The sequence below is a fragment of the Corapipo altera genome, unplaced genomic scaffold, assembly GCF_003945725.1.
Source record: "Corapipo altera isolate COAL_440 unplaced genomic scaffold, ASM394572v1 61411, whole genome shotgun sequence".
Taxonomy (NCBI): Eukaryota; Metazoa; Chordata; class Aves; order Passeriformes; family Pipridae; genus Corapipo; species Corapipo altera.
In genome coordinates this window covers 498932-524709 of record NW_020884875.1, presented here as the reverse complement: position 1 = coordinate 524709, position 25778 = coordinate 498932, and the positions used below count along the sequence as shown (strand labels likewise).

At 43.6% G+C, this 25778-nt stretch overlaps 1 protein-coding gene across 2 annotated transcripts in view; it reads left to right on the top strand.

The window, feature by feature from the left end:
* Positions 1-25778, top strand: part of PDZD2 (PDZ domain containing 2) — a 200767-nt gene that overhangs the window by 11988 nt on the left and 163001 nt on the right. Inside the window, exon 1 of one of the 2 annotated variants that reach the window (XM_027634813.1) lies at positions 10750-10825. The exons of the other annotated variant lie outside the window; for it this stretch is intronic. The gene's annotated coding sequence lies outside the window, so the exon portion shown is untranslated. Of the gene's footprint in view, positions 1-10749; positions 10826-25778 lie in introns of those variants that run through there. 2 annotated transcript variants of the gene reach the window in all.

Sequence of the window (25778 nt, the reverse complement as noted above, 5' to 3'; positions counted from 1 at the left end):
TGCCCAGGTAGGAGGTTTGATGCCTCTTTTATCCCAAGGCTAAATGGGATTTAGCTTCACGATAGCAAGTTTGCAGCTCTTAAACTGAGTTGCTGAGACCTACTGTTTTAAGCTGTGCTTCTGGTAATCAGTCTCCTTTTGTGAAAACATAAAGACACAGATGTTGCAATTGCAGGAGTTAAGGCTTCCTTTGGTGTTTGCTCGAGGTGTTCTTTCTCCGTGGGTGCAACCATGGGAAGTGGGGGAGTGCAGGAGGACACGGCTGGGCACTCGCCCTCCACCTCCCGAGAAAATGAGGGGATTTCTCATTGTAGAAAGCAACTTCTGCATGGAGCTACGACAGGATTTTTGCCCTGTGTGCTCAGTTTTCTGTTTTACAGTGCTGTGCAAAATGACTTCTTTGCTTCCAACTACAGATTCAGAACTGCTAACCACCCACTGTACAGCTGCTAATGCACAGATTATCTCCACAGCCAACAGCTTTAAGTAATCAAACAGAGATAATTTTACCTCTGTGACCCAACAAATAAACACCAGAATCAAGAAAAATCCTTTTGCCACACAATCCTACCCAGGCTTTCAAGGACGGAGTAAGGACTCTCATCAAAGCCTGCAGAGGTGTCAAGGTCACCAGGTTTGTCCCATCTTAGATCGATGGTGTGGGGTGCTCTCAGGAGGGTCATGATGCTCTGTAACCTGATGAGACCATCTCTTGCTGCTGCTGCTGCAAAAGAAATCAAATGAGTAGAGTATACTCTGAAAGTTGTGTATGCAGTCCTGCTTGCACAGGAAAAATTGTGGCTTGGAATGGCGTTTGTTAATGACATCAGCCTTTAACTTTCTGTTCTTTGGAAGAACAGACATTTCTCACAGCTATCAGAGGTTTAGCACCATTAAGGAAACACAACTGTTACATACTGTAACATTGCATCTGTGGCTTCTTTCTCACTGATCTCCACCAGCGTTGAGAAAGAGAAAAAATTCTAGCCCGAAAGTTGTATCAGAAAACAATTTTATGCTTTGAAAGTCTGTTTCTCTTTGCTTTTATTTCCCAGATCAGCTCATTGTGGCTGTGACTACTGCCTTAGAAATGAAGTCTCAGCTTTTTTTTTTTTTTTTGGTGTTAGTAAATTCTAACTGCTCAGAGCTTCTCTCATTTTCCCTGCCCTTTCCCCCTTTGTTCTAGTCAACTCATTTCCTTATTCCTGCTATTAAGGATACTTAGCATGTTGTCATTGAGAAACAGCACTCATTTCTTCATGGAAAGAAGCTGCTTAATGTTTCATGTGTTACAGTGAATAATTAAATAAAGAAAAATATCTAAGCCTACAAAAACTAGCTGGCAGCTGAAAGGAAGAAAGCATTTGCAGTCTGCTGGGGAAAAGTAACACTCCTGGCCTGGTGTCTTAAAAGTACAAGGGGAAGGTTGAAAAATGAATATGTCTGACATGACATTCAAAAAATCTGGATTTTTCAACTTTCCGTGCATTTATAGCATTAATCTTTAATTGTCGTATTCTTGAGCGACTGGCTGTGAGATCAGAGCTGAAATTGGTGGGGCTGAGGAAAACCAGGCTGGTAAGTGGAATGAAATGTCTGCAGGGACCACGACCTTGTGAACTGTCAGGGATGGAAAGGCTGTCAGCACTCAGGGAGCTTGGCAGCCTGATAGCGTATGGCATGAGTGGTCTTCATGTAAATAAGGGGTTTTATTGGCCTTCATAGTGCTTTTCACCCTTTCTGGGCTGTATGGTTGTTGCCCCTTTTCCTTTGATTTTATAATAAATCTTAAAACACAGCTGCTGGGCTCTGTGAAAGTGAGATGAAAAACTGGGGAAATTGTGGCTTCTGTGCTGAGAGTCGGGAGAGGGGTGACTGCTCCCAAATGATCTAAATGGACCATGGAATGTTCTACTTTTTCAAATAAAACCAGAACTGAGTTGTAATTTTGCAGTGACCTTTGCAGTTTTACAAAATGAAATCAGACACTTGCCATCCTCATGGCAGAGGGAGCATCGTTCAGGGCCGAGTTACAAATGGGGATCTGCACTGAGTGTCTTTTTTTTTTTCTTTCCTGCCCCCCATCTACTTTTTCCTCTCACTGCACGTATAATCTCAAAAGGATAACGTGCTTTAGCAGAATTTGCTGAGACCAGACACCGATGGAAGCTTGTGCAGAGCAGTAGCTCCCTGAGCCAGCATATCCCTTTGAATTTGGTTAGTGTTAGTCCCATTAGCTGCGGTAGGATCCTTTGCATTCTCCTTTTTCTACCCTATATGCTGAGATGTGGAGGCTGGATCACATAATTTGTATCTGCATCTTCCAATTGCCTTTTGCATTTTCCTTTCTGTCTGTGATCTGCAGCTCTGGCTGCAGTGGGGATACAGTGAGCAGGACTGCAGTGATGGCCTTGTACCACTGTGAGGACTGTTGATGTGGATCTGGCATGCTTGATACACACCGGAGTCACTGATCTAACAACTAGAGAACATCTCACAAGCCCTCCAGCCTTCACGTGCTCTGCTGCTCTGCCAGCGTGACTGGCCTGACCTCTGCTCAGAGTGAGAGATTGGGTCCAATTCAACTTGAAGCAAAGTGACGTGAGGCTTAGGGAGCTGTTGCACCATCCCAGAGAGTATCCAAAATGAAGAGAAAGGGAACTTCTTTTGGTTCCAAAAAGACTGTTAGAAATTCCTGTTGAGGGTTGGGCTGCAACAGTGCTGTTAACTCTTCTGCTGGCTCATCTATGTACTGCTGAACTAGTGGACATTTAGATCATGTCCAAACATTCTTCCCTTTACTTTGACAGACTCTGCACTGAATGGCTCATATTTGATAAGACGAGAAACAGTTTGAGAGGAAACGTGGTTTTTGATTACTGCCTCTTGCACCTCATCTGTGGTAGCTCACCAGTTTGTGATTGGCTGTATGGCAGAAAGGATAGTGCCATTTTAAATGTGCTGCTTATACCACTGGCTTAGACTTTTCCTGTAGACTTGATTCAGGTACATAACCACACACCTGCTTTGAATTGCATGAATACTACTGCTGAAATTAGCGACACTCTTCCTGTGGTTCATTTAGGATGCATGGTTGCAGCTGACCCAATTCCTGCTGAAGTAAGTGAAAGAATTTCCCAGTATTCTGATAAAGCCAGGTCAGGTCCTAAATCCAATCAACCCTTTGTGTTGTCTGCTTACCACAATACTATAGTTTGGGAATGGTACAAATTCTGGTATGCACTGCACTGATCAGAATTCTTTCCATAGTGTGTACCAAAAGAGGAGCTCTCCTCAGTCCCAAATTCTCTGTAGTTTATCTTCTGCTGTTCTCTGTTACTATCTGATTTCTCCCCTGCCTTGACCACTCTTGATATCATTTAGCAGAATCTGCATTTTCTCTGTGCATGAGTAACAAGTAAAAGGAGTCACTGCACTCAAGAGCCCTGGTGTCAGTAAGAGGGCAACAGCAGCCAGACCTGGAAATCCAGTAACCCTGGTCCCACTGACCTGAGGATTAAACCCTGCTCACTGAAACATGAGTCCAGGCTGCCAAATTGCCTGTGATAAGCTTTAAGGGAATAAAACCATGCCTGCATCTATTTCTTTTGCAGCAACTTTTTAGCTGGAGGCTCATAAATAGCTGCAGCAATGTGAACAGAGAGCCCCCACAAGAGACCTGGAAGGCGCTCAGCTGTGTTATAGGGTCCTATTCTTGGGGTTTTGTTTGTTTGTCATCTGGATTAATGGGATTAAAGACTTAACCTTTGTACAGCCTTTCAAATAATAACATGTTTGTGCTCATACTGCATGTCAGGGAAATGTTTCCCCCCACTCCTGATTTCATGATACAAGTGAAGATCTGACAGTGGTCAGGTTTATGTAAAGTTTTGTCTTGTGCTTTGAACACCAACAAATTTAGCTTAGTGCTCCTGTTCTTCTCCATCTTGTGGTGTTGGTGGGCCCAGGGCAGGGTACCTGCTTCAGACCCTCATCCCAAGGACTGGGAGCTGTCATGTTGGTGGGGGGCTGCAGTCTGAGCTGCCAGATCCTTGTCCAGCCACCACCCCTCTGGGCTGTGTTTTTTGTAGTCAGAAATAAAATTTGTGCTGCCAGATGGGGCCCTGCTGCATGTCAGTCTGTCACATGCCAGCCGGCTGTGGCCGTTCCCCACCTCCTGCTCTGGAGTGGCTTTTTTGAGCAGGTTTCAGAGGTTTGTAGTTTATACTGTAGCCCTTTGCATGACTGGCAGTGGCTTTTTTGGGATTCTTTTGGGATTCCTCCGGGATCATTCCAACGGTGACTAAAATTTCCAAAAGCATCCAAGTGATCTGACAAATTTTTTGACGTGTGCAAAAACAAACTAAGCAGTACTCAAGTACTGTCTTTACTTTTGAAAATTTTTTTATCTAATCCCTGTGCATATTCCACATGTTATTAAGGGAAGACCAAAGGCCTCCTTTGGGACCATCTGGTCCCAGCTGCAGGTATATCATGTGCAAACATGGCCAGGACTTGCTCTCCTCAGCGTGGTGCAATACCTGCATGGTCTGGGGGATGCCCAAGAGACAGTCAGGTGGGTGTAGAGGTGTGGGTGGCCCAGCCTTGAAGACTTTGTCCTTGGAGTTGTTCCCTATAAATAGTGCTGAACCAGCAGACCTTGTATGTGGGGATGGGAGGTTTTGGGGTTGGATTTCTTGGGGGTGAGAGTTCTTGAGGATGGGAGTTCTTGGGGTTGAAGTGTGCGAGGAAAAGGCTCACCTCTGGCAGTTTGATCTCTGGCAGGGAAGATGACCCCCCGATTGCCTACATGGCTAAAAGCAGTCCACCAAAGGATGCACATTTTTGTGAGCATTGTTTTCAGAGCGTCAGCAGTGCCATAGGACTCTAGTGGATGCAAGTGTTGGCATGGCACTCTGTAAAAAGTTGGTGGAAAAAAATAAATAAAAATAATTTTGGTTCTTTCTGTTCACAATGGACTGGATATAACAAAGATAATCCAAATATCATTTGGATCAGGTAATAGCTTTACCATCTGTACTGTCATCACATTCAGTAACTTGCCCCCTCCTTCAAACTACAGCTCTTTTCTAGGTAGAGCAGCCAATGTAAGTAGTAGTTTTAAATCTACAAGACATAGAAAACCCACGGACCTACAAATCTATAACCAAGAGGCTGTAAGATCCATGCTCAGGACCTGAGTAACAACTGCTTTCCCTCCAAAGACAGCACATGCAGTGTCAGCCTCTAACAAAGGTTATTACCATCAAGGACTTTCCTCTGGGGAAATAGTTTAAAAAGAGCTGCCTGAATATTGCCTAAAAATGTACTTGAAAGAGAATCCTGAATCAAAGTGATGTAACAACAGGAGTATTTACTTTTCTGCTTGACCCCAGAATAGAGAAGTCACAGAGAGTTAACCATTCTCTGCATTTTAGAGGGGATTTTATCTTGCAAGAAATTTGCCCAACCCTACTTAAATTTAGAAGATGTCAGTCCCCTTGTATCTCCTGCACACCAAAGGGAATGCAGACTGAGCTTGAGCAATATATCTTAAATTTGCCAACAGTTTTCCACTGCAATAAATACCTCTTGCAACATAACACTGAAATCTGTGGATTGCAAGCCTGTGCTTTCTGGCGTATAATATACTTCATCCACTCCACCAAATGCCCATAAGGAAATTGTAAGTGAAATCAAACCACAATATATGAGAGTGAACTTGCACAGACAGTTGATTTAGGACACAAGCACCTCATTCTGGCTCTTCACTCTACAATTTTCAAAAGCAATTCACAGCAAGTACGTAATAGTCAAACAAGTTGGGTTGGACATTAGGCTTTGTGGTGGGTAATACGAAGAAATAAATGGAAATGTGGTTACAAATTTGAAACTTTATCTTTGGAAACTCTGTGTAGCATTTCTGAGAGCTCCACTTGACCTACAACTGCTGGGTAGAGGCAGTAAAAATGATGTAAAGGCAGTCAAAGTGAATTAATTTAAAAAGTCTAAGTGAATATTAATAGGACCTGCTACATCCAACAATTTACAAGCGTGTCTGGCATTTATAGATGAACTCTGCTGTTTGTTACATATTACATTAAAGAAGAATCCTGAACCAACATATCAAAATGTCAAACTAACACAACATTTTCCTTTGATCTCCTTTTTTGTTAAAATGAATTATTGATAGCCTTTTTCATGGCTGGCAGGAGAGATTTCTGATTTTTATTTGCGTACTAGATCAAATCTCCTGTTCCTTCTGCAGGCAGAGCTCTTTACAACAATATCTAGATATGATATGTGCAATTACAGAGTTCAGATTCTTTCTCGCGGGGAAAGTTCTCCCCACCCATCCTGTGCTGCTGTGATTTCTTAAGCTGATATTTTCATTGGAAGTCTTTAAACAAATGTATAGCCCACCCTGGAGCCAGTGGTCAGGACAAGAGTGCAATGGTTTTGTGTGGGCCCACAGACCACACTGGTGGGTGTGCAGCTCCGTAGAGGGATCTGAGCTGTTTTACCCCAGATCTGTGGAGAAAAACCTGCCTGTCTGTTCAGTGATGTGGCTTGGGAGGGTGTTTTCCAGAGCAAGGTCATATTTATGCTAGGTTTCAGAAAGCCCAGGTGGGGAGGGGAGGTGGATAGTTCTTGAAATTTTGGTGGCATGGGGGTATAATGAGGTCTCTATTATCCATCATCATCTGGTTTGAACACCAGCAAAGCCTTGGTCTCAGTAAGAGTTCTCAGCTGCTCCAAGTTTCATGGTTTGCAAAACTTTCTTTTCAAATGTCACCCCAGTTATGGTTCTGGCACTCGTGTTTCCTAAGGGTCCACCTTACTCTTGGAACTTGGCAGCCCCAAAATCCATTTGCTATGCTCTGCCTACCAACACAGAAGTGGTTTTGGCTTGTTTTATTTTAAGGTCAGAAGTCTCTGTCAGAGAAATGAAGAAAACAAACCTTCCTCCTTGTGGTGTCCTTTTTATTCTGTTTAGCATTTTTAATTGCATCCAAAAGATGCTGCTTGAATTTGGCAACTCTTGGGACTCTTCCTCCAGTGTCTCTGGGTTTACTAAGGCACAAAGAAGGGTGGTGCAAACCATAGCCACAAGGCTCATGAAGGGTTTTAGATTTGCATGGGTTTAAATTGTTTTGCTCGATTTAAATGAGAATAAATCAACTGGAAGCGTGGAACGGAGGACAGAGGGACACACTTATCTTCTTATACTCCCCTATCCCCAAATGTGTTTCTGTTGCTTGCATCCCATTACAGATTTGAGAAACCCAGCTCCCACCCTGCGATTGTGGAAGGGGGGACCAGCAGTCCTTGTCTTTCTGTGCCTCTGAGGAGATGTGGAGCCTCTGAGTGCCTTTCCCTGCCTTCTGTTGTCTCTCAGCCAGCAGGTCTGCTCTCTTCCTTCATGCTTTAATCAGGTTTTTTCTCTCCGTTCCGCTGACCCACTTTAGGCTCTTTGAAGGCACGGCGGAGCTCCCCGGTGGCTGCAGCTCTGCCTTCGGGGGACATGGACGGGCGGAGGAGCTGAGCAGGCGAAACGGCAGCAGCACTCGACCCATGGGAGAAGGGTGGTTTTGGAGGCACAGGTCCCCTTGGTTTGCTCCGCTGGGCACCTCTGGGGACATGTTTTTCTCTCTTAACTGCTGCGTAGGGTGTGTTGTTGTTTTTGGTCTTCTGTTTTTAAAGTCCCTTTTTTTTAAAGGAGGTTTCATTTCAACGCTGCTGGAGCAGTCTGCAGTGGGGTTGCAGACACGCGTGCTCACGCTTCGTGCCTTAATAGCACCTGACATAACCTGGTCATAGGCACAAGGAAGGTACAGATCATCCATCCCCCACTGCTCCTCTGTCCCCGCTCTCATCCCCTGTATGTAGGGCATCTTATATCTCAGCAGCATCCCCTGCCTGAATCACTTTAGGAGCCTGTGGAGAGCTCTCTCCACCTTCCCATCTCATCCTGGAGTCTCAGTTTCATGTTCAGATGCTGAATTTGGGGTGAGCGTGCCCCTTCCTCTGTGTGTGGGCGGGGATGCCGGCTTTGCTCTGGCTGCATAGGGATGATTGCAGCTCTGCTGTAATAATTATGTGAGCCTGGCTGAGGAGAGATGGTAGGGGAGAGGATCTGCTTGGTGGGATGACTCATGGGTGAGATGACGCAAGTCTGGGGCCTGACTTTCTCTTTGCAGGCTGCAGAAACTTCTCTCCAAAAGGCTAGGTCAGGGAATGATTTACCACTGGGTGCCAGTCTCCATTCTCTCTGCTTGGCACTGGCCCCACTTCTCACTGCAAAGGTCTCCAGAAAAAGCATGAGACCACTTGTTTTCACTGTTTTTGTCGGTATTTGGTGGTTTCCTGTCTGGCTGAAGATCTCAGGTAATGTAGGAGGAAACTAAGGGCCTGTCCTCATGAGATGCTGTTCATGGTGAATTCCTTGACAGCTGGCCTTTGGGAACTTTTATTACAAATTGATTTTATTTCCCTCTGTGTCCCAATAACCAGGAAGAGTAATTTCAGTTTACATTCAAATTTACTTTAACCTGGATGAATCTTCCTGTGTAGATGTGCTTTGGGGTGTCAGAGGATCTGCTTCTGTATAAAGCTGGTCTGCTGCTGCAGCAGCAAAGCTGCCTTTGACTGACCCTTGCTAACCCTTCAGCACAGGAGACAGCAGCTTATGTTTCATGGCCATACTTATGACTTTTGTATGGTTGGTAAATTCAATCATGTGGGCAGGAGGTCGCCCATATGGGGACTCTTTGCAGCTGCCCTTCTGATAGCACTCGTGGTCTTAGCCTTCTGATGCTGTTGCTTGATTTGTGGTCATGATGCAGAGACTGTTCAAAGCCCATCCCCCTTTCTCCTAGCACTCAACCCTGCAAGGAAGGGCATAGAAAGATGGAATTATGAATCTGCCTGATGGTTGGCAGGTAGAAACCAGCTTGTTCCAACCTGGGGTATTTCCCATATATGTGCTTTGCTGTTCAGGCTCTGCGTATGGACATCTGCATGCAGGTTCTGCTGTGTAGGAGATGCCATCCCTGTGTATTAAAGCAAAAAGTGCTTCAGTATCTGTCCTACAGATGATATAATTTTTATGTCATAAACAGCCTCTCTTGTTGCCTATCCCTTGTCTCCTCATACTTCTTCATGGGAGTGTATTCTTAGCACTGAACCTCTTTCTTCTAAATCCCATTGCTGGTTTCCTCATGTAGATTTGTTATTTACTGAACAAAACAGGGAACTTCTGAAGATTAGTGTTAACTGTATTTAGAGTGAAAGTAGGTAATGGCTCTGGAAGTTTTCCCACAGGGTTATTTTGGTCCTGGCTCTTTGGAGCAGAGCTGCTGATGGGGCTGGGCTGTGCTAGGGCGCCTGGTGGTTTGTGATGCACACACAGGCTCTGCAGCAGACCCCTGGCTTCATCTTTCTCTTGAGATCACGCCAGGATTTAAGCTCTGCAATGAAAGAATGTGTAAAAACCCTTCTCCCACACACATGGTAGTAATACTTTATGTATATTTATAGAAAGGGCTGGTATTTTTTCCTGTTGGTATTAAATTATTGTAAGAAGGATAGAAGTGTTACTAAAATGCAGTTCTTTGTCTCCTCAGAGCATTTCTTCTCTGCTGTCTAATAACTCTGTGTGATGCTGGTGTTGGATGGTCATTTTTGGATCATCATATTCCTGTGGGTTAGGCACAGGTCTTGGAAACCCCTCTGCATCATCATGCTGCTCCACTCAAGGGATTCTCAGTGGGCTTTGTGTGTTTCTCGGGCACCGGTTTGAGAGTCGTGTGGGGCTAAGATGAACATGAGAGGTAAGACATTACATTGTTTTTGGACTGATCCTGGTTGGACTCCAGCAGAGCCAAGCCCTGAGACGAGGTGCTTTGCACTGCCTCCACAGCAGGAAGAAAATAGTAGAAGCAGCTCAGCACTTACACCAGTAATATAGTGCTTTAATCTTCAGTAATTTCTCCAGGAATTAACTGTGTATATTTTTTTTTCCCTGTGCAATAGCTGCCTTCTTGGAGGCAGGCGCTAGATTTCTTGCAGGGCGTGTTTTCTGTGGTTTGATTAATTTAATCAGTATACAAGTGTATAGGCTTGGGATCATCTGACCAAAAATAAATGCTGTCAGAGCTTTTGCTTTTGCATCCAGTGCATAAAACCTGGCAGTGTTTCGGGGAGTTCAGGTAGCCTTCAAATTTATGTCTAGAAAAATCTGATCAATTGTTCCTTGAAAAAGGCATCTTTTTCTCTAGTGGCTCAAACATGCATTCATATATTTAATATAGGCACCAGAACTGAAATTAATCCAGTCTGCAGTTCCTACAGTGACAGAATATCTGGATTACTTGGTACCAGGTTGCCCCAAGATGGCACTCTGCGTGCATGTCATGCTAAAATAATAGTATGGTTCCAAAGGACCGTCTTTAGTATCTAAACACTGCATACTTCTCCTCGTGGGGAGGTAGAGAAACTGTAAGCCTGACAGGTGTGCAGCAAGTACTGTCACACTGCCTTTGAGTGATGGTCTGTGAGGGCATCAGGTGACATCAGAGGTGACACAGGCAGGAGGCTCATTGCTGAAATGATTGGTGACCAAAATACGACCTGATATGTTTTTATCCTTTTACATGCTTTTTCTGTATTGATAAGGTGGTATAATTGCCAGATAGTCATAATATGTCACATCATTGTTTTGCTATTCCTTTATGTCCTCACATGCAGGGTATCCTCCTTTGACAGGGAAGGGAGTTTCACCCTAAGCAAAATCTGACTGCTGAGGAAGCAGCATTTCCAAGGGGTAGGTCCAAAATAATAAAATAACTTCCTGTGTTAGTGGAAAAAAATGCAGAAATACTCAAAACAAAAGTGACAGAATAGAAGGGTAAAGATGGTACCTTAATTTTATGTTACAGATCATAGAATCATAATGGGTTGTAAGAGACCTTAAAGATCATCTTATTCCAACCTATGGGCAGGGATACCTTTTCCTAGACCAGGTTGTTCAGAGCCCCATCCAACCTAGCCTTGAACACTTCCAGGGAGGGGGCATCCACAACCTCTTTGGGCAACCTGTACCAGTGACACAGCACCCTCACAGTAAAGAATTTTTCCCTATTATCTAATCCAAACCTACTCTCTTTCAGTTTGAAGCCATTCCCCCTTGTCCTGTCACTCCATGCCCTTGAAAAATCTGATCTTTCAATCTTTCTTGTAGGCTCCCTTCAGGTACTGAAAGGCCTCAATTACTCACCCCAAAGCTTCTCTTCTCCAGGCTGAACAATCTCAATTGTCTTAGACTTTCCTCGTAGGAGAGGTGCTCTATCCCACTAATAAATTTGGTGGCTTCTTCTGGACTCACTCCAATGGGTCCATGTCCTTCCTGTGCTGATGACCCCAGAGCTTGATACAGTGCTACAGGTGGGGTCTTACCAGAGTAGAGTAGAGGGGCAGAATCCCCTCCCTTGACCTGCTGCTGACCCTGCTTTGGATGCAACCCAGGATGTGTTCAGCTACATTTTGGAAATTTTTAAGCTTAAGGGAATTAACCAAATGTATATTTTAATGATTAGAAGATTGTCAAATATGTGTTTAACTTCATTTCGTGTCTAAGTTGCATGAGAGGGGCTTTTTTTTTCTTCTTGCAGAGTAATCCTTATGATTCTGCTTTAATGATTTTTGTTGTCTATCTGAAAAACTGGGAAAGAAAATTTTAAAAATATTAAAGTTTTCTCCTTATTTACTTCCTCTGTAACTGTCATTTATAAATCTTTAATGATGTACATGCTTTGAATGAACCATATATTTTTAAATGATTTGTAAAAGGAAAAAAGCCTTTCACATTCTTGCATTGTATTTTTGTAATAACTTTTCTCAGCCTATGACTGAAAATTTGTCTCCATTTTGGAACTTTCTGTAATGGAATGAGATAAAATATAATTCTGCACTTCACATATCCCATGGGCCAAATAGATCCTTCACTTAATTCCATTAAGTGGGTTTTGCAGAGAAAGGAGTAATTTACAGGCAGCACTTGGCCCCAAACCCTCTTTGAAGTGACTGGCAAATTAGATAGACACAGGCACATGGAACTGGGTCCTACGGCAGCCTCCTTCATATGGGTGGAAGATGTTTTCTGGAGATGGAGGGATGTTAGTCAGAGGTGCTGCTGCCCTGCTGGATTCTCTCAGGGTGCTCACCCACCTCTGCCTTTGCGTGTCACCCGGAGGATGCTGGCTGCACTGATGCAGACACTGATTGCACTGTTCCACAGCTTTGACAGCATGCATTAACCTGGAATCTGATGTGGCATGACAAGACACCAAGTTCTGCTCTGGCAGTGGGACTGTTCATGTGCAGTGCAGTCTGCTGGAGTCTCCCAGGACGTTTGAGTCGTATCCGTGTGTAATGGCCTTGTGCAGTTAAGTAGAGCACACTGTCTGAGGTGAAAATCAAGTCCAAGAACAGGCTTGTTTTCCTCCCTTCCCTTTCCCTCCACCATTGCCGCTTGCACCACCGCAGTGGAATGTCCTCCTGCTTCCCCATGGCTCCCCAAAACACACAAGCCCTCCTTCCTGCGTGGTGTAACTAATCTGGCTTGCTGACTGGGATCTGCCAGGGCCTTTAAAGTGATGCCAACTACTATGTACTAAATGTAGCATGGCAGCGTTTCAGAGTGAAGCTAAAAATCCAAATCCAATAAACAAAGAAATAACCATAAAGATGAAGCCCTGGTTTCCATTCTGCCCATCAGCTTGCTGCCTGATGGGACAGCTTTGGACTAAAAGTTGGCGGTGGACTATATGTTAGAAGTACGAAGACCTCTTTTTTTCCCCTTTAAGCTCAAATCTATGAATAGATGCATTTTTTTTTTAATCTTATAGGAAAATCACATTATTTTCAGGGATGAGCTTTCAGGCAGTTTGGATTCCTTTTTCTCTCTGTTGGGATTAGCAAACAGCAGCAAAACTCACACTTCTCTTCCTAAATCCCCATTCAAAACAGAAGGGAGGTTACCCAAGCTCAGGTTTTGTTCTTTTGGGATTTAACTGAAAGAGAGTTTCAGTGTGGGGGTTGTGATCCCGTAAGGTGCTGGCTTTCATGAAAATTAGCAGAACGATTTTGTGAAAAATATTTGCATTTCAAGCGAATGTAGATTAGTAAGACTTTTATGGTGAAAAAGACTGTTATGGTTTTGTGAGGAAAACAGGTTAAATGATTTCTCGTTTAGTTTGTGGAGAGAAGAGGACTTTTCAAAAAAAACGTAAAAGAACCCCCAAAACACAGCTACTGAACATCATGTGGGGGAACATGATGTGACAAAAAAAAAAAAAAAGATATGGGGTAAACCATCCACAGTGCTGGAATGGGTACCATAAGTAGTGAAATGCTTGCTTTTGTGGAAGAATGGAATGGGTGCTGGAAGCTCTGTAGTTTCTGTAGTTTCTGAATGACAGAGTGATGTTTTCTTCTGCCAGGGCGTCCTGAGGGGAAACTTTTATTACAAGGTTTCACAGGCCAATTTTTATTTTATTTTATTTTTATTGAACAAAAAAAAAATAAGGAAATTCACCAGTGTAAGGAGGATTAAGAGTGGATAATCCATTTTTGTGACTCATTCTGATAAGAAAAAAGCTCATCAACTCCCTGTAGCCTTGCATCTGAAGACAGTTGCTGACAGATTGTACAAAATATGTCCCTGCATTTTTAGGACCTCAAGACAGCATCTTGCAAGCAGATAAAACCAAATAAAACCTGACAAACCATCTTTGTACAGGAGAGATGAGAAGAAAAATGTGGATAGGATTTGAACATGAAGCTATGGGGAAGGACATTGAGTTATAACTTTAACTCCTTAAATGTTCTCTTAAGCATGAAGGATCTCAGTTAATCAAAGCTATTGCATAACTGCTGCTGGGGAGTGAGAAGTTTATTTTTAATTACACTGCCTTACATAATTGTTACACGATGACAGAGGCAGCATGATGAAATGATAGAGATTTAAGTATACTTTTTAATACAGTGAAATTAAAAAGTGAAGTGTTGATGCATTTATTCATCCCTGCCTTGTACCTGGGTCTGTTTCATGGTTTCTGCTTCAGCACAGAGTTTTTTAGGATAGTATCATTTTATTCTGTACTTGTACAGCCCACAGCTGTGACAATGACTTCTTGAATGTGGTGTTCATCAAGATAATAAATAGACTTGTTCATTTTCAGCTTCTCCTTTGATCTTGGAATGTTTTGGCCAGCAGACTGCTACACGTGCAGCTATAATTTATCATAGTTGTGGAAAAGCCATTTAGCTGGATGATTTCTTAAGTAATTTATTTAACTGTAGTTATAAAACTGTATTTTCTGCCTTGATACAATGAAATGCTTGCTTTAAAAGCTGAGCATGCAACAGGACAATTAAGTATGTTGTTTTAAATTTGAGAGAGCATCTACAGAAATGTTGCTAACAAAAAAGAGAAAGTGAAATGGATGTGAACTAAATTTTTGCTTTAATGTACATAAAAGAGAAACTTCTTTTCTGTCTCACTTAAAATACCTCTTGTGAAATACTCCCTTCTCTCCTTACTTTGAAGTCTCTGTGTGTCTACTCGGTGTTTGCCAGCACTGGAGTGGTGTCAGGACGGGGCCATTACTTGCCCCACTGCTGCACACTCGGGGCTGGGGGCTGCTGGTGGCGGCTGGGCTTCGCTCCAGTCCTCAGCTCCATCATTCAGCCCCTGGAGGGGGACACACTGGGCCTCTGATGGCTGAAATGGTGTGTCCTAAAGTGTGATGTTCAATTTACCTAACAAAAATACTCGTCGGGGGAAGTCGCCACCAGCTGATCAGGCCTAACAGAAAAACAGACAGGAAAACAGCAGCTCATATAGAGGTCCTAGTTTGACCCTTGTTAGACTGAAAAGGCTTGTTTCTAGCCATGAGCAAACTACTCCCCCTTTACTTTTGCTTTGACAAGCACCTTTTCTACAAAAGGACTGATGATGACGATGATTGTTGTTGAGGTGGCCTATACTGTGAAGGGTTTTAAGCTAAATGATGATGGACACTGTAATAGCTCCAAGGAAATCTGGTGTGAGACTCCTCCGCCTTGTGGCATCAGTCTGCCCTTCCTCCTCTCCAAATTCTGTAATTTCTGGAAGCATCCAAGTTACAGAGGAAAAGCTGGAATTCATTTACAAGCTGACTTAATGTGGCTTTCGTCAGAAACTTACGGCTATTGAGTATTTCTGACAAAGTCTTGTTAGAGGTTTAGAGCTTGCTTTGTGAGTGTGTTTATTAATTAAAGTCTGCCTCTCTTTCATGGCTTTGACTATTACTTTTTAACTGGAAGCCATCACAAAGGATTTAATTGTAGTGATTTTTTAATTATTTTGTCTTATAAGTATTAACAAATGCCTATGAAATTGAATGAATGTAAAAATTAACATCAGATCCTCTCAATAAGAGGGAATTAATGCAGTGAAGATCTGCAATATCAGGTTGTATCTGTGAAGTCAGATATGCAGAGATCCCTGTCTGAGGTACATAAAGTCATGAATTTTTAGGGAATGACAAGACTGTCTGTTGGTGATGTTACATATGAACATGCTTTTGTCCTATTGTTTGATGGGGTGGTTAACACTCAGTGGTACCATGTGCCTGGTGTTAACACGTCTATTTGGACAGCAGATTTATGCACTGACCTTCATTTTCATGCTTGTCCATGTGTTTTCAACTGCAATCTAAGTAATAATAAGAAAAAAACCCAGTAATTTGAATGTTCATTTGTGAGCTTCTTATGTAAGTCTGTGCTTCTTATATCCTTTTGAGGGACTTAATTAAATCCTTTTCAGATAGCCAGAAAAAGTAGGACAGGAAGGTAGGGTGTCAGGTAACCCTCCAAACCACCAGCCTCATTTCCCACATCCAGGGTAGGTACTGGGAACCCTTGATTGGGATTAAGATGCCATTATGACTTTGAATACTACAATCCTGCATCTTTGTTTCGGAAAGGAGTGTACTGTAGTAACAAGGCTGTCTTGTGTACTGCTTATCTTCATTTTTTTAAAATGTATTACAGGGAAGTTTGTGCCAATTGTAAAACTGGAAGAAGAGACTTAATGGAGAGGCACTGGGGCCAGCAAGAGCGTTGGTGTTGGGCATAGGACTTGATGGGTGAAACAGTTCAGCTCCGCATCTTCAAACTTTGGAAACAGGCAACAAGAGGAAGGGGCACAGAGGAGCTGCAGCAAGTGGCAAACAACCCCATCCAGCGGCCCACCCCAGGAATATCTAACAGTGTGCATCGGATATATGATGTTAGATGCAGCATTTAGGCATCACAGGATGGGGATGCAATAAAAGACTGCAAAGAGCAAATAGTGCTGAGTCCTGACAAACCTTGTTAGTTGGCCAGTGCTCCAGAACCATCGCCTCCTCAAAGGCACTCTAGCTTTCTTTTCCTCTTTGTGAATTAGTTGACTTTCCCCAGAAGCAAGAAAAGAATAGGTCTCTGTTTTAAACACCAGCTTAGTGGGCTCGGCCCTGAAAATTAAAATCTGTCTGCGACTGGGACTTGTTGGCTTCTGCTCTGCAGTTCTCTGGGGGAGAATTGCTCACTCTCACAGCTGGTTTCCCTGGGGTTTGGCTGAAAATCCACTGCTGCTGTCGCCTTGAGTCTGTGTGCATCCCACGGGTGGGTAGCATTCAGTGTCCTGCTTTGTGCTTTGCCTTGCTGGCATTTCACATGGGAGGTTTGCAAGTTTTAGATCAATTAGAAACCAAGACAAAGTAGAACTCAGGTTCATTTGAGAGTCTTTTTGGTTTTTTTGAGAGTGACCATTTGTTTTTCTAACTCAGGAGTTTCCTCCCCCCATAAATGTAACCAGAAAGGAGGCGGCATCGCTTGGCAAAGGAACATTTAGGTTAAGTTTCGTTTTGCCGGAAGTGTTTTTCCTTAGTTGTTAAAAACAGATTAAGGTTTTTGACAGCACAATGTGGTGTCCAGCCCTTGTGTGGGTGGCAGAGAACACTTTGTAGGGGGGGTACCAGATGTTTTCATTTGCCTTAGGGAATATCTTAGAAAATACTCAATGTTTTGTTGTGATCTACTGCTGTACAATCTGCAGAAACTTGAGTGGATCCCAAACATACATGCTGCCTTTGGACAGAGCCAGTGCTCTTGTACATCAGGAGCTCAGTAGGAAGCCAGAAGATCTGTCTTTATTTGGAGATCCAACTGAGTGTCTGAGTCATCATCTCCAGTGTATCGATACTGCAAGTTATTTGAATTTGATGTGGGTCTGTAACCAGGGTAATCACACTTGTGGTCACTGGTGGGACTGGCTGTCATGTTTCACTCAGGGATTTTTTTGCCTCTGATGGCATTATGGGAGTGGTTGTCTCTGGATGAAAGATATGGTCCCTGCTTGCTTGGTGATTGGAAGTGTCTGCTTTGCTCTTGAAGTCAGAGCACAAACTTTTCTTCCACTGATGTTTGTCTTACCCATGCCTAGCATAGTATAGACGGGTATTGAGTGGAACTCCATGAATATCTGTTTTCCTGCACTGTGCTTAGAGGTCAGTATAGAAAAAAATATGTCTGTGTTCCTAATGAGGACACAGCATTCCATAGGAGCGCTCTCAGCCGTTGTGGGGATTTGTGTCTGTTTTCTGCTGGGTATCTGTTTTTGCTCCACAGAGATGTGTGGACCAGAAAGTCAACAAAATGTTGGTCCAGAGGGATACTGGGAGTTGTGAAATCCAACAGTCCATCCTGGATATTTAGGCCATCCCTGATGGATGGATCGTAGCTTACTTAGCCTGTTCTTTCCAAAAGGTGAGAACATCTTTTGCTAGCTTGTTCCACTGTCCTGTCCTTGCAGCTTTTTTCTAATGTGTAGCCTAAATATTCCTTGCTGGCAATTAAGCTGATTAATTTTTGGGTTACTCTCAGTGGACATGTAGTACAATTGACTGCTGTCCTTTTTATAACCTTACATGGCTTTGAAGAGCGTTACTGCATTCAGACCTCTCTTTCTGAGAATATTTTTATTTGAGTCTTTCCTCAGAGGGACACCCACCCTTGCAGTAAAATATCCAAAGTCTGGAATCGCCTAGTAGGTTGTCTGGGAAGCTTTCTTACTGTATACAGTGGAGGTGATTCATGGAAAAATGCTGGTTATAATCTGTGATGGCTATCTTTATTTCTAAGAAATTTCTTTCTGAACCTCTTTATACAGATGACTTTACCAGATATGAGTACACATGTAAGCAAAAAAAAAGTCTTCTCTGAGACAAAACATTGCTGAAGATCCTTTCCATACAACAGCAATTTAAGTTCTTCTTTCTTCCTGTCAAAATATAAAATGGAAAGATTCAGAGAATCATGGACATTTTTTCTCCCTTCTTACATTAAAAAACTACTGTAAAAATGGTGTATCTTCCAGGATACCACAGGGCAACTTTGTAAATGTGGGGGCAACCAGAGCTGGAGTTGCTCTGTGGATTTGAATGACTCCAGACTATTTCCTTGCAGCTGAATATTTGACTGTGTAGGAGGGTTTTCTAGTTACTCTCTCCTAAAAGCAACGAAAAAACAGTGGGGAAGAAAACACAAAGTAAATTACAGTTCCAAATTTATTCAACAGATCACAGCTTCCATACCATGCATACAGATTATATCACTAATATTTCCCACAAAGAAAGGAGGTAGTGCTGCAGACCTGCAATTAATACTTCACTTCAGCAAAATATTATGATGTAGCTGTCCTGATTCTCCATATGTACAAATTCAGCATGTTCCAGGCACTATTTTTCACTCTGCCTTAGTTTCTTGGGAGAAGTGTTGCAGAGGAAACTGGTACTTAGTTTATAAAAAGCGCAGTCGGTGCCACATGGAGGGATTTTTGTGCTGTGTGATGTGGTGTGGCACGTCCTCTCTTCAGATTATAGACAGTCAAAGTTAATTGCAAGTGTGATGCCAGCTTGGTAGCTGCCTGGCCTGGCTTTTTGATCAGCTTCCCATGCTACACTCTCCAAAGTTTGGACTGCTGGCATATAAAACATGGGATGGGCATCTGCCCTCCTGGGCTGCTGTTCTTGCTTCCCGTGGAGGGAGCCTGGGCACTGGTGTGGAAGGATGTTCCAGTCCCTCGTGGGTGCCTGGACATCACATAAGGGTACAGCCTGGATCTACTCCTCCAGCCAAGACAGATTTAAGTGTTTTGTGTATAACAAAGTGAAGCCTAACCTAAGGATGTGCATCTGCAGAAGGCAGAAAATTTGTTTTTTTTTCTTTTTCAATCACTTTTCTGCAAAATATTTTTAAGTGCTTTGTTGCAGACAATAAATAAATTGTTGACAAAAAGCTAATAGGCACTGCCTGGGCTTGGTACTGCCTGGTCTTGACACAAGTGCCTGGGAGAGCAACACAGTTGGTATAATAGCTTATATGCAGACAATAATATATCTGCATCCGAGACAAAGTGCTTTGTATATTAGGATTTCTGCTGCGCAGAGATGCTGAGAGAAAGCTTCATAACAGCTGGGGTGCTCACAGAAAGCGTCTGTTAAATATAAGGGCTGATCTCGGGATAATAAAACCAGAAAACCTTCAATATCTACCAAGGGGCACTTAGTGCATCTGCTTGGCTTGGCATTCCCCCTTCTTTAGAAATGTGAAATTGTACTTTAAAAATCAGGGTTTTGTTTGGTCTTTTTTTTTTCCTTTTTACCTCTACCTGTTAGCATTACCATCATATTAGGGATGCCACCAAGTGCAGATGGTCATCAAACCACCATCATGTTCCTTTCTGTGCAGCAGTGCACCTTCCTGTGTGTCAGGACCCCAAGGGGGATGTTTCATATTCATGCAGCTCATTTAGGAAAGTATTTGGAATTTGCAGACCTACTGGGAATTGAATTTTATTTTCTCTCCCATGGTAACTACCAGTTTTTGCTTGGCGCAAATGACTGACTTTCATAAGAAGACACATTTTTTTATGGAGAAATAACTGGTAAAAAACCCCAGAGCCGCTGTGCATTTAGAGACAAGATGTGCCTTAACTAAATCATTACTTCTAGAAAAGTTGTTTAGTCAAGCTGGCACCCAGCTGCCTTTACCCTGGCCAGCAATAGTCTCCCACCAAACCACAGGACTCTATCTGGAATTTGTTTTCTTAAGAAGTAATCCTTGCAAATCCTCATCTCAAATTGCAATTTTCTCTTTCCCTAGTTTCTCTGATTTTGCTAAATCCAGGTATCCTTGATATCCCTTGCCTGTTATATCTTCCCTGTGCCTCAGCCAATTCCCTGCGCTCTAATCTTTAATCCTGAGGGTTTTTTCTTTAGCCTGTAGTTTTACATTAGTTAATCTGTGTTTTGCACATGCCTGGTTTATCTTGCAACACAATTTTAATTTGGATCTAGAGTGAGCATATTGTTGCTTCTGCCGAATGAGCACAGATGCTCTGTAAGTTGTTCTCTGGCAGTCTGAGAGAGGATAGCTCTTGTGTGCTCCTCTCTGGCACCCAGAGTGCTCTGGGTTGCCCACTGATGGTCACTTTCACCACTAGTGCAGAGCCACCTCTGCAGCTCTTCTTGTTGGCACAGGGGACATGCTGTTAGAAATGCAGCAGTGACTATGGGGAATTACAGAATGGTGCAATTTGGGACAGTTCAGAAATTCTCCTAAAATTTTGCTGGGAAGTTGGATTGAACTTGGCACAGAAAAGCACCCGACAGGGGCTTTGCCCAGTGCAGCTGAGTAATCCTCAAGATGTTTCCTTCATTTGTGTGTTGATATATAGTATTTTCGGCCAGTGTCCAGGCAGCTCACCAAATTCTGTTAACAGTGTGATCCTAAGGGGATTAGCTAATGACTTTCCATACAGATTGGGTAATGACTTTTTGGAAAGTGAGAGCTCAGCAGAAAACAATCCTGGCAATTACTGTCTGCTCATGTCAATACTCCAAGTGCTGCAGAGCAGCTACATGAATAAAACGGCTTAACTTCTCAAATTAATTCTGTGTCTGTCTCACTAACCTCTCTACAGAGTCTCCTACTGATTCAGGAATATCCTGAATCTATTCTGATTCAGGAATATCTTTTGCACTCCAGACTCTTTGGGGGTGAGAGTGGTTATAACCTCCCTGAACAGATTCTTGGTCTGTGTGCTGCGAGAGCCTGGGTCCTGTTGGCATTTCAGGTGCAGTCTCACAATGCAGCCCAGCCCTGCAGTGGCTGCTGGCACATTCCTGTCCTGCCCAGGCTGGGCAGATCTGTCTGCTCCTTTGCACCAGGAGTGATACTCAGTATGCTACTGAAAACAGCCAAAAAGCTTTTCTGGCTTTGGAGGTCTGAGTTTCTGCCCTGTGCAGCTTGCCCTGGGGCTGGGCAGGCAGTGCTACTGGCTGGGAGGTGGCTTGCCTGCTGGACAGGTGGAGGTGTATTCCCCAGCCATGCTCTTCATTCAGCTGAAGCCTCTCTGCCCTGCAGACATGGGCTGTGAGATGGAGGGTGATGCTGTCAGGCAGGTTAGGAAGGAGGAACAGAGATGGAAGGTTCAGGGGGCAAACTCATCCTTGTTCTCATGCCACCTTCTAAACTCCTGCTATCAAGAGTGCAATCCAGTGACAGGGTTGGTGGGATGCTGCTGGAGGGGATGCAGAGCAACCCAGCTTTTGTGATGGATGAGTGAGGATGCTGACATGATTAAATTCACCTTTTTTGGGCCTTTCATTTCTCTAAAGGAAAATCTCATAGTGCCCAAATCCAGGAAAACATGGGATTTTGGACACCCATATATAGTACAGGCATTACTGGCAATGCAAATGGTTTTAAAATGTATGATCAAGACAGGAAGTCTAAGCAGAGCCCTGAATGAAGGGCTGGAAACAAGGGGAGAAACCCTTAGAACCTCAGAACAGGTCAGCTAAAGGGCAAGTTTCCAAACAGGATTCTGATATCTCTTCCAAAAAGGTGGAGCATAACCTCACGTTGACCCTTAGGGTATGCAAAGGAGAGCACTTATGCTACAAGAACAACTCAAAAGAAAAACAAAAATATACCCAAGAAGAGACTTGAACCCTACCAACACAGGGCTTTGTACCCTTGTAGAGGCAAGAAAGGGTGTGCAGCACAAGCTTCCTGGCATTTACAATAATTTTTACTTTTTCTAGGCATTCGTTTTGTCAACAAGACAATAGTTAAAAGATATGTTAGCAGCTGCATCTGCAACTGCATGCTTCAGCCATTGTTATGCATAATTACTCAGTGTTTTATCAATTCTGTTGTACTCCCAGTAGTCTGGTTTGAGAGCCAAAGCACATCATTGAGATGTCAGCTTGGGTCCCACCAGAGGCACTGAAACTTGGCTGACTAACTGCTTTGTGCTGTTTGTTTTACCCCCGTTGCCTGATACTTGATGTAAAAACCAAGTAAACCCATCCAACCTGTAAATGAGATAGCAAAGTTCGTAACAACAGTGGCCTGCTTAAAACAGTTTGCCTTCTGATGTACTGAGTTTATGACATACATCTTTAGCAAATAGTTAGGAAGAGGAAAAATTGCAGATGTGCAGTGTATTGGAGCTAAATCTGGATGCTTCACTCTCTCCCCAGCTACTGTTAGACTTAGTCTTAAGCAATGTTGGTAAGGTTGGTTATAAAGAGCAGCTGAATATTGAAAGTGTTGGGTACATCATGATGGTGAGCTTAGAGAACCACGTGATTAAGAATAAACTCTTCTTATGCTTATTTTTACAGATTATTGCAGAGTTATTCATGCTATGTTCAGGTGTGTTCTTCAACTGGGAGTAAGCTCACCTCTCCCACAGCTGCTTGCGTCCTCCTTCCCAGTGTCACTGACTCCCTTCCTTGCAGAGGATAACCCCTATCTCAGGTTTCAAGGGAAATTTTTGCAGTGAAATAAATGCAACTATATTTCTTCTTTATTTTGGCAGCTATTTATCTTTCCACTCATCTTCACCTGCAGTATAGAAGTCAGGAGTTTTTTATGAAAACTGTTTCTTTCTCCTCCTCCTCCTCAAAAAAAAAAAAAGTGGCAGGTCTTTCTCTGGAGACCAAAATTGCATGTTTCGAGCATGCAAACCTGGGAGATTATAATGCAAGCTGATTTTCAACCTTTGAGTGTAACAGCCATTGCCAGCTGTTGGTCACAATAAAGTGCTATTGTGTCCCCTCATTGTCGCTGTCATCTCCAGTGATGGTGCCAAGTGCATCCCCTCACACCCTGCCTGGGAGTGGGGGGACATCCCTTCCTACTGCCTCCAGAAGCAAGTCCCCACCACTGTCACTTGTCTTCCTGTGGCCCTGCCTGAGCAGAGATGCCTCACAGGCTGCCCCTTTCACTGTGCTCCTTGTCAATCAGCTGCTTTTGTCCTCTGCTGGTCAGTGTTGTGTGTGTGACTCCAGCTGTTTGAGTTTCATGCCTCTCACATTTTTTCACAGGCTGAGTCATCACCACTGCTCCCGAGCACTCCTGCACCTTCAGCATCTTGAATCTTTGTCTAAATCTTGCTACTTGGGCCAATTTCTGCTGTTTTCCTTAGTTGTCCTGATTTTGCAGATTATAAATTTAAATGAAGAGGGCTCTGATTTTCTACTCTTGGCTGCTCCCGGGCCCTTGTTGCATAGTAAGCGACCAGCTGACAAACACTGCGTGTAACATCATGCATATTCCTGCTGACATTGCTGACAGCAGAGCTCATGCATAAAGAAAATTATGCCATAAAGCATAGGTAGCTCTGCGGACTTCTGCTCTATTTAATGCCCAAGTCAGAATATTGGTCAAAGCTTCTCTAAGAACGAGAGATGACATTTCCCCATCTGCTCATGCGAGGGGAGGAGTTTGTTCTTTAAAAAGCAGAATAATTGTTAGAAGACAAATGAGCAGGCCAAAAGGCAATATGCTCCACAAGTAATTGCTCCTGAGTTGCAAATGTGTTCAGTGAATAGGGGCTGTGTAGCAACGCTGTTGGGAACATGTGTGAAAGCTTTTTAATGCTGCTGGCAAAGCAGAATGGTGCGTCTTTCTGACCACAAAGTAAAACAAGAGAAGGATTTCATAATAATTTTAAAATAAGGAGTAACAATAAAGCATTTTTCCTTCTTTTCCAACCTATATTCTTCTGAACCATTCCCCTTTGTTAAACCAGAGACCCAAGGATGTGGTCTACAGGTATCTTGGTCTTGTTCTATGTAGCTACCTTTCTGCTGTTCTTTGGCAAATCATATAATAGTAGAATAATTTGGGTTGGAAGAGATCTTTAAAGGTCATCTAGTTCCAACCTCCCTGCCATGGGCAGGGACATATTCAACTAGATAATGTTGCTCAGAGCCCCCATCTGACCTTGAATGTTTCCAGGGATGGGGCATCTACCACCTCCCTGGACAACCTGTGCCAGTGTTTCACCACCCTCATCATAAACAATATATTTCTTATATCTGGTCTGTATCTACACACTTTTAGTTTAAAATCTCTACTGCTCATCCTATCACAACAGGCCCTACTAAAAAGTCTGCCCCCATCTTTCCTACAAGTCCCCCTTTACTGAAAGGCCACACAATTAGTTCTCCCCGGAGTCCTCTCTTCTTCAGGCTGAACAATCCCAACTCTCTCAACCTGCCCTCACAGGAGAGGTGCTCCATCCCTCTCATCATCTTCCTTGTCCTCCTCTGGATTCACTCCAACAGCTCCATGTCTTTCCTGTGTTGGGGAACTCCAGAGGTGGATGCAGTGCTCCAGGTGGGGTCTCTTGAGGGCAGAGTAGAGGGGCAGAATTACTTCCCTGGGCTTTCTGGCCATGCAGCCCAGGGACGCAGTTGGCTTTGGGTGCAGCCCAGGATGCAGTTGGCTTTCTGGGCTGTGAGTGCACACTGCCAAGTCCTATCCAGTTTTTTGTCCACCAGCACCCCCACGTCCTTCTCAGCAGGGCCGCTCTCGATCTGTTCATCCCCCAGCCTGTGTTGGTACTGGAGGTTGCCCCTGTACTTCATCTTGTTAAACCTCATGATGATCCCAAGGGCCCACTTCTTGAGCTTGTCCAGGTCCCTCTGGATGGCATCCCGTCCCTCAGGTGTGGCAACCACACCTCTCATCTTGGTGTCACCTGTAAACATGCTGAGGGGGTACTTGATCCCACTGTCCCTGTTGTTGATGAAGCTATTAAAAGGTGCTGGTCCCAGTACAGACCCCTGAGGGACTCCACTCATCACTGATCTCCATTTTGACATTGAGCTGTTTATCCATTGCAAGATGTGACTCTGTGGCAAGAGCTGCCCCTCAGTTTGCTAAACCACCCTTCTGCATTCAGAGTGGAGGATCTGCAGGCACATCATCAGTCAGTATCAGCACTTTCTGGCCACTGACAACATGATAAGACTGTTTACCCTCCTTTCCATGTAAGGTCTCTCCCGCTTTGAGGACACGATCACCCAAGTGGACAGAATTATGATGGTTCTTTCAGTGTTGAAGGTTCTCTTTTATACTCTGCCTCAGTGTTTGGTGCAGCAGGGACCTGCAGCCCAGGTTTTGCCCTCACCTGCCTTGCAGAGCCATCCATGCCAAACATCAGAAATGTCTGATATGAAGCAGAAGTTGTTAATGGGAACCATCCAAAAGGTAGGTAGCCAGGGTGTAATCCCCCTCCCTGTGAGGGCTTTGGAGTCGATGTAGCAAATATGTCATATTGCCTCCTGATATTCCCTATTAACTATGTTTCTAGGAGAAACATGGGC